This window comes from Gavialis gangeticus, unplaced genomic scaffold (genome assembly GCF_001723915.1).
Source record: "Gavialis gangeticus isolate Ggan-Ray unplaced genomic scaffold, GavGan_comp1, whole genome shotgun sequence".
Lineage (NCBI taxonomy): Eukaryota > Metazoa > Chordata > Crocodylia > Gavialidae > Gavialis > Gavialis gangeticus.
In genome coordinates, this window is record NW_017728996.1 from 3,994,566 (window position 1) to 4,007,065 (window position 12,500).

Consider the following 12,500-nt stretch of genomic DNA (forward strand, 5'->3'; position numbering starts at 1 on the left):
CAGGATGCTTAACTACAGACTAATATGGTCTCTAGATCCAGCACTGAGGGTCTTTTTTGGGTAAGTGGCACAAGTGAACATCTACTACATGGCAGCACTCCTCTTTTGAGCTGACTGGGAGTTTCTGCCTGCAAGAATTCCTGTTCAGAAAATGCAGGTTTGTGGAAACCAAAATCATCGAGTTTCTTTTTTGCTGGAACGTGCCCATTTCAACACTTTTGCTGGAGACAGTTCCCCAGGGCCAGCCGGAAATTCAAGGCTGAAGTCCAAGCAAACCTCAAAAGAGCAAGTGGCCCAGGGGTCAGCCACATGGGATGCGGGTTCACAGCCTCCGTTCTGAATCAGGCCCTAACTGGAGTCACTAAGTGCAAAGCTCACCCATCTGCAGGCTAGATAAAGCACCCGCATAAATTGATCAAAGCTGGGGCTCTGCCTGGAGCTCAGGCCTCGTGGATTGGGTCTCTGGTGACTTCCACTAAGCCAAAGTATTCTTCATGCCTCCGGCGAGCCGTACCCAACTGGTGCTGTCACATAGTGGTGACTCTTCTTTGACCTTGTCTAATATTTCTGCCATTGGAATTTAACACCCAGTAACACTGGAGTCTGGGAAAAGATACCTCGGCATGAAATCTGCTGCAGGTCAAAGTGGCATTTGGAAATGATGATTAGAGACCAGTAAAAGGTCACATTTTGGGGGTCGGGGTGGTGGGGGACATGCACATGTTTCTGGCAGTCGCTGAAATCCCATAAAGACTCCTGGAGAATACTTGCTAATCACTTAGGCCTCATTACTACATCTGATATGAATGAACTAATGAATGAACTGCCACAACCAGCCACCTTGATAGAGCCATCATTTTGACTTCACTAGGAAAACACAAGTGACACCTATGTTTTCACGGTGAATTTTATATAAGTCTTGATATGATGTTCTGTTAAACGGCACAGAATGGAAAGCCCCAGGAGCACTGTGTGCAAATTAATACATTTATTTTACCTCTGAAAATGCAAGCTGAAAGCTGCTTTATAACTTGCAAGAGAGGCAGGAAGCTTAGCCTCCTCTGGAAAAAAAAAGAGTCCAAACACAGCAGACAATGAACCTAATTCCTTCCCCTGTAAAACGTTAAAAATCTGTCACCACAACAGCCTACATCCACTGAAATCATAGCCACTGGAGGTGGGAAACACACATTGGATTATCCTGTGCAGGCCCTGGAACAAGGACCTTCCTATTTTGTGTAAGGAATGTTTGCTGCACATAGTTGTTAAATTAAAAATGATTTGTGCTTTATTTGCAAGAATAGGATATTGCAATGAATAGGATGCTGCAGTTGCCACCTGCTGAAATTCGAGCAGCCGCGGTGTCAGAACAAGAAAGAAAAGAAAAAGGCAGAGAAAAGCTAACTCAAGCCAACACATCTTACACTGTGCCCTAAATATCAGTAGCACTCGAGCTTGGGGGACTTGCAAGGGATGACAATATCATGAAATAAAACAAAGCTCTACACATCCCTACCAGGCCCAAATAATCAACCCCCTGTAATTCGCACCCTGCATAATAAAAGATTCTCAGGCGTGTGCAGTAACTTGACTGATTTTCCCACATCCGTTCATACGACCTCACTCGCTTCCTTCTGCCAAAGGACAGTTTTGCCTTGGACTGATCAAAAAAACTGCCGCTTAAAATCTGAGGGCGGAGAAGAGGCAGGCACTCCAAAAACTCAAAAAGAATTAGCAACGTGAACTTTCCATTTCTGCTAGAACACAGTCCCGTTTCATCAATACCTTGCAGATCACAATTCAAAGCTCGCGCTGTATTTCTACTTCCAAATGATCAGTTTCCAAATATAACGATTTACTAATAGGAAGACTAATACAACCCTAACCACTGTGCCAAATACAAATACAACCCTTAGAGACCAGTGCCAGTCAACATTATAAATTCAGGAGCAGCTTTCTTCTCTATTTCTCATTACAGAAAGCACCATTGTCCTATGGATCAAAACAGTGAGACTCGAAGCATACAAAGGCAATGTGGGTCTCAGTGGTTTTGGAAGCGTGTGGTCAGCCTGGCTCTCAAAAACAACTGGAATGCATCTGTGGAGTGAGTACACAGAAGGGCAATAGGGAAAAAAAAAAGAAAAAAAGTTTGAGTGATGCCTTTGCCTCGTGAATAATGAACAGTTCAGGAAGGTCAACCCATTACAAGTGAAACCGTTTAATTATTAATTATGCACAATCTATGAGCAAAAGGACAAGTTCAGAATGTTTAATGTGTGGTAGCTCCAACTGGACCCTCTCTTGGCATTTTGTTATTAGCACTTGTCAGCAAGGTACTCAGGCATAAAGAAAAAAGCACAGCAGCAGAAAATCTGAGCTGCAGGGAGGCAGGAGGGCCCTCAACTTCAAACAACTGCTCCTGATATTTAATCTTGAGAGTGGCAAGTCTCCGGGACAGACCTTATTGACTTTCGTGGCGCGCAGGTACCGCGCTGTCTCTCAATGAAGGCACGGGAACATTTTGTCGGGCGGCTCCTTTCAAACCTGCCTTCTTTACGGAGAGGGGCAACGCTGCCGATTCCCGGCTGTGTGGCTCTGCGTCACCCCGGAGATGCCAGACTTCCTCTCTGATCCATGCCCTACAGATTTGGGCCTCACTCACTATCCAGACCAAGTGCCGGTCTGTCTTGGGGATGTTGAGCTTCGCCCGAGAGCGACCAACCCTCGTGTTACCTGCAGAAGAAATGCAAGCTGCACCAAGGATCAGAGGCTAAATCACACAACACGGGGTGGGAAAGTAAAGGGAGGAAGTGCATTCAGCAACCTCCTGCTCTTCCTCCTCAAGGGCCATTCCTTGGGGGATTCTGCACGTGCTTTGGGCCGGACAATGGCTCCCAGGAGGCAGCACGCCCGTGCCACGGTTGCTTTGGGTGTCACGTTCCTCTTGCAAATGTTCTCAGGCTCCTTTTGATGCTCAAGCCCATGCTAATGGGAATCTCTACACTGCCTTCATGGTGAGCTGCTGCAAGGAAGTGCGACCCCCTGCTCCGTCCCATTCAGCGCACGCCAGTGCACGGGCATCGTGGGGGACAGCTGGGCAGCACAGTCCCGAGCATGTGTTTACAGCCGGTCTCAGGCACTCTGCCTTGGGTGCGCTTCACCGACACGGCCTCACTGCCAATGTCTGGGGCACGCTGAGCAGGAGCGAGCGGGCAGGATGTGCTCATCCCCAGCAACCTCAGGCTCCCCATGAGGCTAGTGCCAACGTGTCACCACAGAACAGCCCCGTGGCAGCTTGGCTGCCAACGCTGCTCCTGCAAGGCCAGAGAGCAGAGAAAGACGTGCCCTGCCTGCTCCATGGGAGGGGGCGCTTGCTGTTCTCAGCTGGCCCCTGGAAGCAGGGGCTGTGTCCCCATGGCTCAGGTCCCGAGCCCCTCCTCTCTGAAGGTTTAAAACCTCCCATTTCCCACTTCTCCAGAGCTGCTTCTGTTCCAGAATCGCTTTCCCTCTGGGCTTGTGTCTGTGCAGAAGGAGATGCCATGGTCCTCTGGCTCCACAACCACGAGAGGGATGCTGTGTTTCTGCACGCCAGAAGCACAAGAGGGGTGTTAACATTAGACCAAATGCATGCAACGCTGTTCGGTTTCCCTGATATCCTTAGGGTTTGGAAGGGTCATCTCTTCCGGACAGAGCCTCTCCTTTTTTTTCCCCTCTTGCATTACACTGGGCAAACTTGGTGGCGTTTAATAAATGACTTGGCGAGCTGTACAACGCAGAGAGGCCGGGAAGACTCCACCCCAGTCTCTGCCGGGCAAAAAGACGGTTACGCGTGCTTCTGCTTCTCTTCCATTGTTTTAAAATACTCTTTCCAAGAGCACACAGATCGCCACGCGGCAGCCAGCATTCACCGGGAAAGGCACAGGTGCACGCAAGCACCTTGCTCCAGATAACAGCCCCATTTCAGATGTGCCAGAAGCCAAGCCAGGGGTGGCTGCGCGGGATAACCGCACTGCAGCCAACCAGCCCTTCACACATGACTGAGGGATTCAAGTATTGCACGCGCCCAGATGCACGCCGACGAGGACGACTTCCCTTTTCCGACATCCCTCAAAAAAAAGGAGTTGCTGACTTTCCGCTAACAATCACCCTCCGGAGTAATGAGGTTTGCAGACTGCAGCTCAGTCTGGAGGTGGCTCAGATAGCCGGGCTTATGGCATTTCTGGATTGCCCCAATTATACTACCACCCCTGAGCTGGAAGGTGAAAGATGATTACATTTCTGCACTGGGTCAGCCTCGGTTCTTTCCGTAGCAGTAGATTGCCAATTGTGACAAATTATACGTGGAGGCATTCTGGTTTGAAGTTTTGCCTTTTGGGACTTGAGCGTCAGCAGCGAACTCATTTATTTCAGGATCTCCAGCTGGACTGGAAGCAAGGTTGAAAGGCCAGTGCTTTATCCACCGACTACTGAGCCTACCCCTACCACCTCCAATGAAGTAAAAACTAGCCATTTGCCAAACACCCCTAGCCACCACCTACATGCTGCTAAATGGTATATATAGAATATATATACACCCCCCATATGTATCATCTATACAAAATATGAGCATATAATCTCATTTGAATATTTATCAAATTAATCACGAGATATTATTTCGAGCTACTCAGCTGCCATTCTCCTCTTGCTGCGTTTGCTATTGGAAGATGTTTTTCATAGCTGGGCATCGGGAAGAAGAGCAGTGTTAATTAACATTAGGAATAACCTACATGACATCTACTTTTTGCTAAGCTTTGTGCTTGTTAATGTGGATCTCTGAAGGTCTTTTATTCCTTGCAGATAAGCGTATAGGTAGCTGGAAAACAGGTTAATCTTTTAACCGTAACTGTAATTGCTTTCTCTCTAAAACAAACATAAGAATTTTTTCTTCTCATTGCAGGTCTCTTGTCGATCATAAGCTAGCAGAGCACAGCAGTGTTTTGAGTAGACACACACACACACGTTTCAAATAGCTAAGGCACAGCAGCGTGAAACACAGCCGCTACCTGTTCACATCCAAAGGGACTCACTTGAAAAACTAAACCCATTTATTGTTCCCTTTTTTCCTCTGTATACTCCCAATGCATTTTTATTGCTTTTTCATAAAACACTGCTGCAAATAATCAAGCATGACCATTGACATCCACAAGATTGAGTTTTAGGAACCATTAAATGAGCTCGCCCTCTTGGGAAGGTTCTTGCTCAGGTTGGTCTAAAGGTAATTATTCAGCAATTCCTACCTGTGGTTTTACCTTGTTCTTATAGAAGTCTCTGAATCTCATACACTGGTAAGGTCACAGTTTCTGTCTCAATAAAAGCACAGCCAAAAACAATTGATCCAGGACATAAATTATGACGGATAAACATTTATTCTGACACTACGCTTCCTTTTGTCTTCAAAAACTTAATACAGAAGTTTTCAAGATTAAAACATGGGAGTCTGTGTATCCATTCAACAGTAAAAAATAGAGAGAGAGAGATCTAGAAATGGAAAATGAAGCCTTGTTTAGCAGAGATCATGTGGAGTCTGGTACTCTGTCATCTAGGAAAACAAGCCTGGGAGGACCAGTAAGGTCAAGACATCAGATGTTCAAAAGGGTTAAGGTTTCTCGTTTGGATCACACCGCACATCCTGCGTATATTTAAGGAGGTGCCACAGTACCAAATAAAAGGTTGACTTTAACCAGGAAAAGAAGAATTGAAACCACTGCACAAGGTGTATGTGTTTGAAGGATAAGTTGATTTGCATGGAAATTTTTGAGCATTGACTGGCATTTGAATGCTTGATATCTCAGCACTAAACTTCCACGAATGCTCATCTCTGCTTTTAAATGTCCCTGAATATTGAACTAAAAACATTAAAAGGTGGTGGGGAGGGGGGGAAATCCAGAGCTCTTCAGTTTGGAGAGCCTGTGAAGTTCTTGAACTAGATGAAGATCCCAGTCAAGAAAAACTGGGCACCTCTGCAGAGCAAGGAGGGGGTTAACAAGACATTTAAAATAACATAGCCAAAATATAACGGAAAACTTCTAGCACCCTGCCTGTGAAGGTGCCAAATGTAAGTATTTATGACTAAAACTAATGGCACTATTTTTAAAGTCCTAGTAATTGCAAAGTGCGCAGAGATCCCAGGGCTGCAATGCTACCAGCTCACGTGAGTAGTCCTTGTTCACACCTGGTCTCATTCAGGCCAACACCCTGTGTGTGACGTCTCGCGGGCAATTTGTTTCAAATCTCACAAGCAAAAATTTCTGATAGAAACAAGGAAGAAAAACGGTTCCTCTCCCTTTTCCAGCCTGGACACCGCTGAGAGCAGATGGCATTTTTAAAGATAAACCAAGCTGTCTTCCTGCTGAGACTAAGGTACAGAAACTTTCTTCCCAAAAGGCACGTCTTTGAGAAGGTTATGAAACGGGAAGGGTTAGAAGTTGGAACTGAAGCTTAACTACAGTGCTTGCTACCACAACTGCTTTCGCACAGTGAAAACTGGTTTAAAGCAACCACCCAAGGGGCCGGCAATAATTGGTTTCCTAGTAGGGATACTCCAACTAAATAAAGGTCAAACCAAATAGCCCTGGAGAGCTTGGGGATAATTTAAGTAGTTGTTTAAGAGAAAGGACTGCCTACTGGATGTGGTCCTTAGCATGAGTTTCATCTATCTTGCTGTCTCTGGACACGCAGCTGACACCCATGAAGTCAACAGACAGGTGGGTGGAAGGATGGAAAGCCAACAAGCCACAAAGCAGAGAGCTGTCAGGTTTGGTCCCCTGGGATTTGACCACACGGACGTGAAACCATCTATACATCCTCCTAAAGCTTATCTGTCTGGCAGCCTGGACCCATGCCAGCACGGTCAGGTTTTTGAAGAGGTGGCATACAGAATATGATCAAGGAAATACCCAAGTCGCAAGCAGACTCCAGCGTGCGCTGCACAATGCAGAAGAGGAGAGTTGCTGATGTGAAGAACTGATGCCGTTTCCTGTTTGGCTGACTTCAGGACTAACCCTGAAGCCTGGAAATTTAAGGACGCCCTGCTTAAATTTTCAATGGACGGCTCTCAATGCAGCAAATGTGAGGATGCATCGCTACAGCCGCCCTGGGGTTATTCTCTGGATAGTGAATTAGATGTGCTTTATGCTGCCCCCAGCTTTCAGCATGCTGCGGACTTCTGTAGGGATGGTGCCCTGATGACAATTGTCAGGGGTAATGCTGACGGGGTGGCAGCTGGGCAAGGCACAGCTGGGATTTCTGGCACCTGGAAGGTTGTGGGAATTGTAAGCGCTGAAATGCTTAATAATGCGGACAATGAAATGGTAATCTCTCGGTTTAGTATCAGCCCACCAAAGTGAACGGACATTACGTACTTCTCAGAGCTCTTACTTCAGGAGTCTCCAAGCAGCACTGCGCTGACATAGTCCCAGGCTGCTTATGTTTCTAAGACATCTTCAAAGACGAGAAGGCTAGAAACAGGGGTGTTGTTTTTGGATTTTTTTTTTTAATGAAACGTGACTCTTGTGGAGGTGCAACCTGCAGCAAATCCTGTGGCTTTGTATTGTGGAACAGGAGACCGCAGCCCAGGCATTTCTCGAGCAGGCAATGGCTTCTGTTTCCAACAGATCTCTGTCCTCATTCGTGTCGGAGCAGTGCTGGCAAGGCTGCATTCACGGCAACTGATGCATGCCCTTCCCAAAAGGGATTAATCCGCACTGCTCCCTGCTCCCACACAACATTTCTGTGAGTTGCGGATGAACTAAGTTGATTGCTAGAATATTAAATTACATGCAGCCCTCCAATAGCACCAGTCTGCCTTTATTACTGGCTGTGTTGCAGAGTGAACTAATGTTAACAACTATTAAATCCTCATCTTTGGACCAGGGAGCATAAGCCCCATCATGGCAGAAGCAACTGCTAGGAGGAGGATTGTTGCTTAAATGAGCATGTCCTACTTAGGGCTGGATCAGATTTCTCTAGCGGTTACCACATGTTAGGAAGCAGGCCCTAGCAGATGCATGCATCCTCCTCAGCCCCCAGCAGATAATGTTCTTTGCTAACCTACAGCGTCAGAAAGGTGAAGTGGTTAATAATACAGTGCTCACAAAAAATTACAGAGCAGGGTTTCTAGGTACATCTTCAGTCACTTACTAAAAATGTCGACTGCCTGCAGGTATATCTAACTCCTAATTAATGCCGAGAATGGAAACCACACCTCCCGACCTGCCTCAGCCTGCGCAGGGGAAACGGGGTGTGAAAGGGACACAAAATGAGGGAGACAAGAGAAGTTACCCATGCCAGGATGTTAAACTTTTCCAGTGTACTAGCCCCTCTCCGTTACAGTGCGTTTTTGGTTCTGATGCAAAGGCTAACTGGTAACGGATGTAGGGGCGCAACTAATTTATGTGGCGCACGAGGAATTTGGGGTCTCTCAAAGCATGACATTCTTCAGAGTAAGGGACAGGAGAGGTAGGGCAGACATCTAAAGTAGAGAGGCTTATAATAGTTCCTAGATAGGTTAAAAAGCACCCTTTAATGAAAAAAAGGTGTTTTTTTTTAATATTAGATGCCACTTTCCGGAGTTTGTGGACAATCCAGAACACCTATATAGTAGTACAAATGCCACCTCTCAACTAGTCTACTCATCAATAAATCATATGAATTAAACATAATTATGAATGAACAGAACATTAACTTTTGGATTACTGCTGTGTTTTTGAGGAATGCATAATACTAGTCTAAAGAAACAATGATTGCCCTAGAACAAGCGATTATTAAAAAGAATCAAGATCTTAATGCTATTCCCGTTCATCATTTTTAAAAACAATCAAAACTGCATTCATTTCCACAGCACTTGGAAAAGCTGAGAGCCAGATCTTTTAGGATTGAATCTTGCGCTAAAAAAAAACAGACCGCAATCAGTCTTTTCTGTCTCCCAAGGTTAGATTCCTAAAAGTGTAATGCTGTTCCCACCGACCAGAACAGAAGATACTAATATTGCTTCTAACCTACCTGTATAATTTTAGCAAGATTCAGTTATATCCATCTGCAGTTTACAAATCACATCACAGACACAGCTCTGCACTGTTGAAAGTACATGGACCTGAATTCAGCAAAGCATTTAAACAAGGGCTTAACTTTAAAGCTGATGCCTAATTCCTTTGAGCAACACATGCTTTGCTTCCCCTAGCATAAGACATTTCAGATAGAAACACCTCTATCAGGAATGCCTGGGGCCGGATACTGCTCCATCTATTGGGCCTCTAAGAGGACTTAAGTGCCTAAGTGCAATTCTGTTCTGCCTTATTCAAGTCCCTGAAAATCCAATAATGCTTCTTGGTTACACGCCATCATCTGGCCTTTCAAACTAAGTCATAGAAAGACAGCAAGGAAGACAGTCCACCCGCCTTTTGCACTAATTGTTCTTCCGGGAGTTGAGCAGGTGGAACAGGATCACACTTAGGCACTTAACATGTGGAACCGAATCTGGCCCTTGGTCTACATTGGGGTGGCCAACCTGTGGCCAAGTGGCGTGGGCAGCCTCTATGCGTGGCATGCAACAGACTGGGACGGGGACAGGCAGCACAGTGGCAGATAGGGAAGGGAGCAGAAAGCGGAGCAGCAGATGGAGCAAGGAGCACAGGGCAGGAAGCAGAGCAGCAGATCAGGCAGGGGAAGGCAACAGAAGTAGCACTTGGGAGAGGGCAGTGCTTAATGCGTGGCACACCTGCCAAAAAGGTCTACGTGAGGCCCTTTGGTCATCTCTCCTGCTCCCTGAAAGGCACGGGTGCCAGCTGTCAGGCCTCCTAGATCCCTCCTCCCCGGATCAGCCCGGACACAGCTAAAGCCACCTGATCCACAACTCTCTGGGGCCCATCTGCAGGGCGGTGGGTCACACAGCGATCTTAGGTGGGTGAGCACCCAAAACAAAGAGCACCCCTGGTCCCACTGCTGCAAGCTGAGGCTGGGCCTTGTGCCACCATTCATGTCACAGCCGCTGAAAGACCCTCCTGGGGTGTCTCTCTTAAGGAACCAAAGACCCAAATGATCCCGTCCAGCACAACTGGGAGAGGGCGAGGAACAGGTTGCAGGAGGCTCTGGGCAAAGATGGGGTCCTCTCCTCACTGCTCCTCCACTGCTCTCCACTGCTTCCCTCCACGCTGAGCCACGTGACGATGGGTCCACTGCCACCCGTTCGAAGGGGTGAGGGAAAAGCTACAGATCGCCGCTCCTGGCTGCGGCGCTTGTCACCCGGCGAGGTGGGGAATTTGCCGTCGGTCTCTATGCGTGCTGGAGGGCCCATGCTGTGCTGAGCAGCTGCAGGCTGCCGGGGAGGGGCTGAGCTCTGCTCCCACCTCCTGCGAGTTTTAGGACCTCTCAGCCCATTTCCCCCCCCCTTCCTCTACAGTAAAGGGGAGTATTTGGCCCAAGATAATCAGTCTTACAACGCTGAACATTTCTAATTGCTAATACACACGCCAGCAACAGCAGCTGTACAGTACCAGACAGCCGACAGACGCTCTCTCCCAAGATCCTTATGTAAGAGCAGTATACATTAGCACAATAAGTGGGAACCATTATTATCCCCCAACAGAGACATGCCTTGCAAAGAATGGGCCAGGAGGAGGAAGGGGTAACAGGAAGGGCAAACGGAGCAAGGTGAGAGTAAAACCAGCAGGTTTACCAGCAGGGCACATGGAAAGGAGAGGGGGCTCCAGGAGGCCCACGGACGTAAAGAGATGGGAAATGCATCGTCTGTTCAAAACAAGACCTAGAACACAATCACCCTTCAAATAAATGTCCTCCCTGACACTCCCCTGCCAAGAGTCTGCACTTCCAGGTGCGGCAACAGCTAATCCAAGCCCTATATATCTTATTAAATGACCCTCTAACAATATGTACCTGCCAAGCAAATAACACTACAGAGCCAATTCACTCAACTATTGCCCACAGGCTGCAAGTGTTATGGCAGGGAGCTCCCATTTAGCAACTGAGCGTGGTGCAAAGCAGAGCAAGTTGCACTTGCAGAGTTATGTGTGGAGATCTAAAATCCTCGCATGCCCACGAGGGGAGGACAGGCTGGTGCCCCCGGTGTTGAGACCGACAGGTCAGCTGCACGCTGTGGAACATGAAAGCAGTTCAAGACAAGCGACCCTGGCTCCCCAGGCCTGGTGATGCTCGTGCTCCTTGGCTGAATGCTGTCCAGGTAAGTTGCAACAACCCTGCTCCCAAACATGAGAGCTGCACCTCCCATGATGTGGTTCCTTATGGCTATTTTTTTCTGAGAGCTGCTCCTTTTCCTAGGGTTGGACTTAGATTCGGCTATTTACTGACTCACTAAATGCAAGGTCCCGAGCCATGGCAATAGAGAGTGGAAATAGGGATGTGTTTGACTTGGATGATATCCTCTCTAGGACGTGGGCTGCCTTTATACCGGCATATACAGAACCTAGCATAGCAGGGCCCCAATCTCCCTGTTTCTATATGAAGAGCAACAACACTACTGAGGAAGCTGAGCTCCAAGCACCAGACCATCACCAGTTGAATGAGTGACCACTCCTGTGCCCACACATGTCCTCACCCCCAATCGTGCACTGAGATCCTTCACCGTGCATTGGCTAATCACCTTCCCTTAACGTCCAGAGACATTTTAAAATATTGGTGCGATTCCATCCATTATGACTTGAACGTTTCTGTTTTCAAAAACATCCAGCTAGGTCAATGTGCCACTTTCTAATGAGGGCGTCACTCAAATTAGTGAACACCAAATAAAAGGTAAGTTGGAATTAGCAGGGTAGTGTGGTAGGAAGTGACAAAACTGTCGCATCAGTGCCCTCAGGGCACAGCAGAGATGCTCTGCTAGTGGTTAAGCTCAACCTTGAAAAAGATCTTGATGTTTTTACGTTGAAGCTCCCTGATTATCAGCATCCCTGGATTATGGGAGACAAAATGAACAGGGGTCCATCATGAACACGATTTTCAGCGGTCCCTGTGATACAAGGGCGGTAACAAGCCTCCTTCCAAAAGTCAAGAGGGTTATCACGGAGCCGAGCCAGACTTGCACATCCCACATGGGAAAAAATCTGCTCATGTGCACTGCAACACATGCAAAATCAAAGCTGGATCGGCAAAGGAAGCATTGCTGTAATCCAGCTGAAGTGGTTGAAATTCAGCCGCTGCTCAAAACCAGCATTTCTACATTTCAAATTTGGTTTTGCCCCATGACCAAACCAATGTGGTCAGAGATGGATAACATTCAGATTCACTCTGCAACTTTTTAACCCCCTTTAAAAGGGCCTTTCTTGCTTATCTACACTGTGCTCAGTATGCTGGGTACGTGTCACTTGAACTTCTCTGCTCCATCTCATCTGGCAAAGGGAGAAGATCAATTAAAATGACCGAATGCAGGCTTCAGGGCCAAGACAGCCATCGAGACAGCCGCGTTTTCCAAGGATTCAATATTAAGTCAGAAA

General features: G+C 47.2%; 1 protein-coding gene across 2 annotated transcripts in view; it reads right to left on the reverse strand.

Annotated features, from left to right (window-relative positions):
- The window catches only part of MAP2K5 (mitogen-activated protein kinase kinase 5), a 225,832-nt gene that overhangs the window by 42,732 nt on the left and 170,600 nt on the right, over positions 1-12,500 (reverse strand). The window lies entirely within an intron of this gene.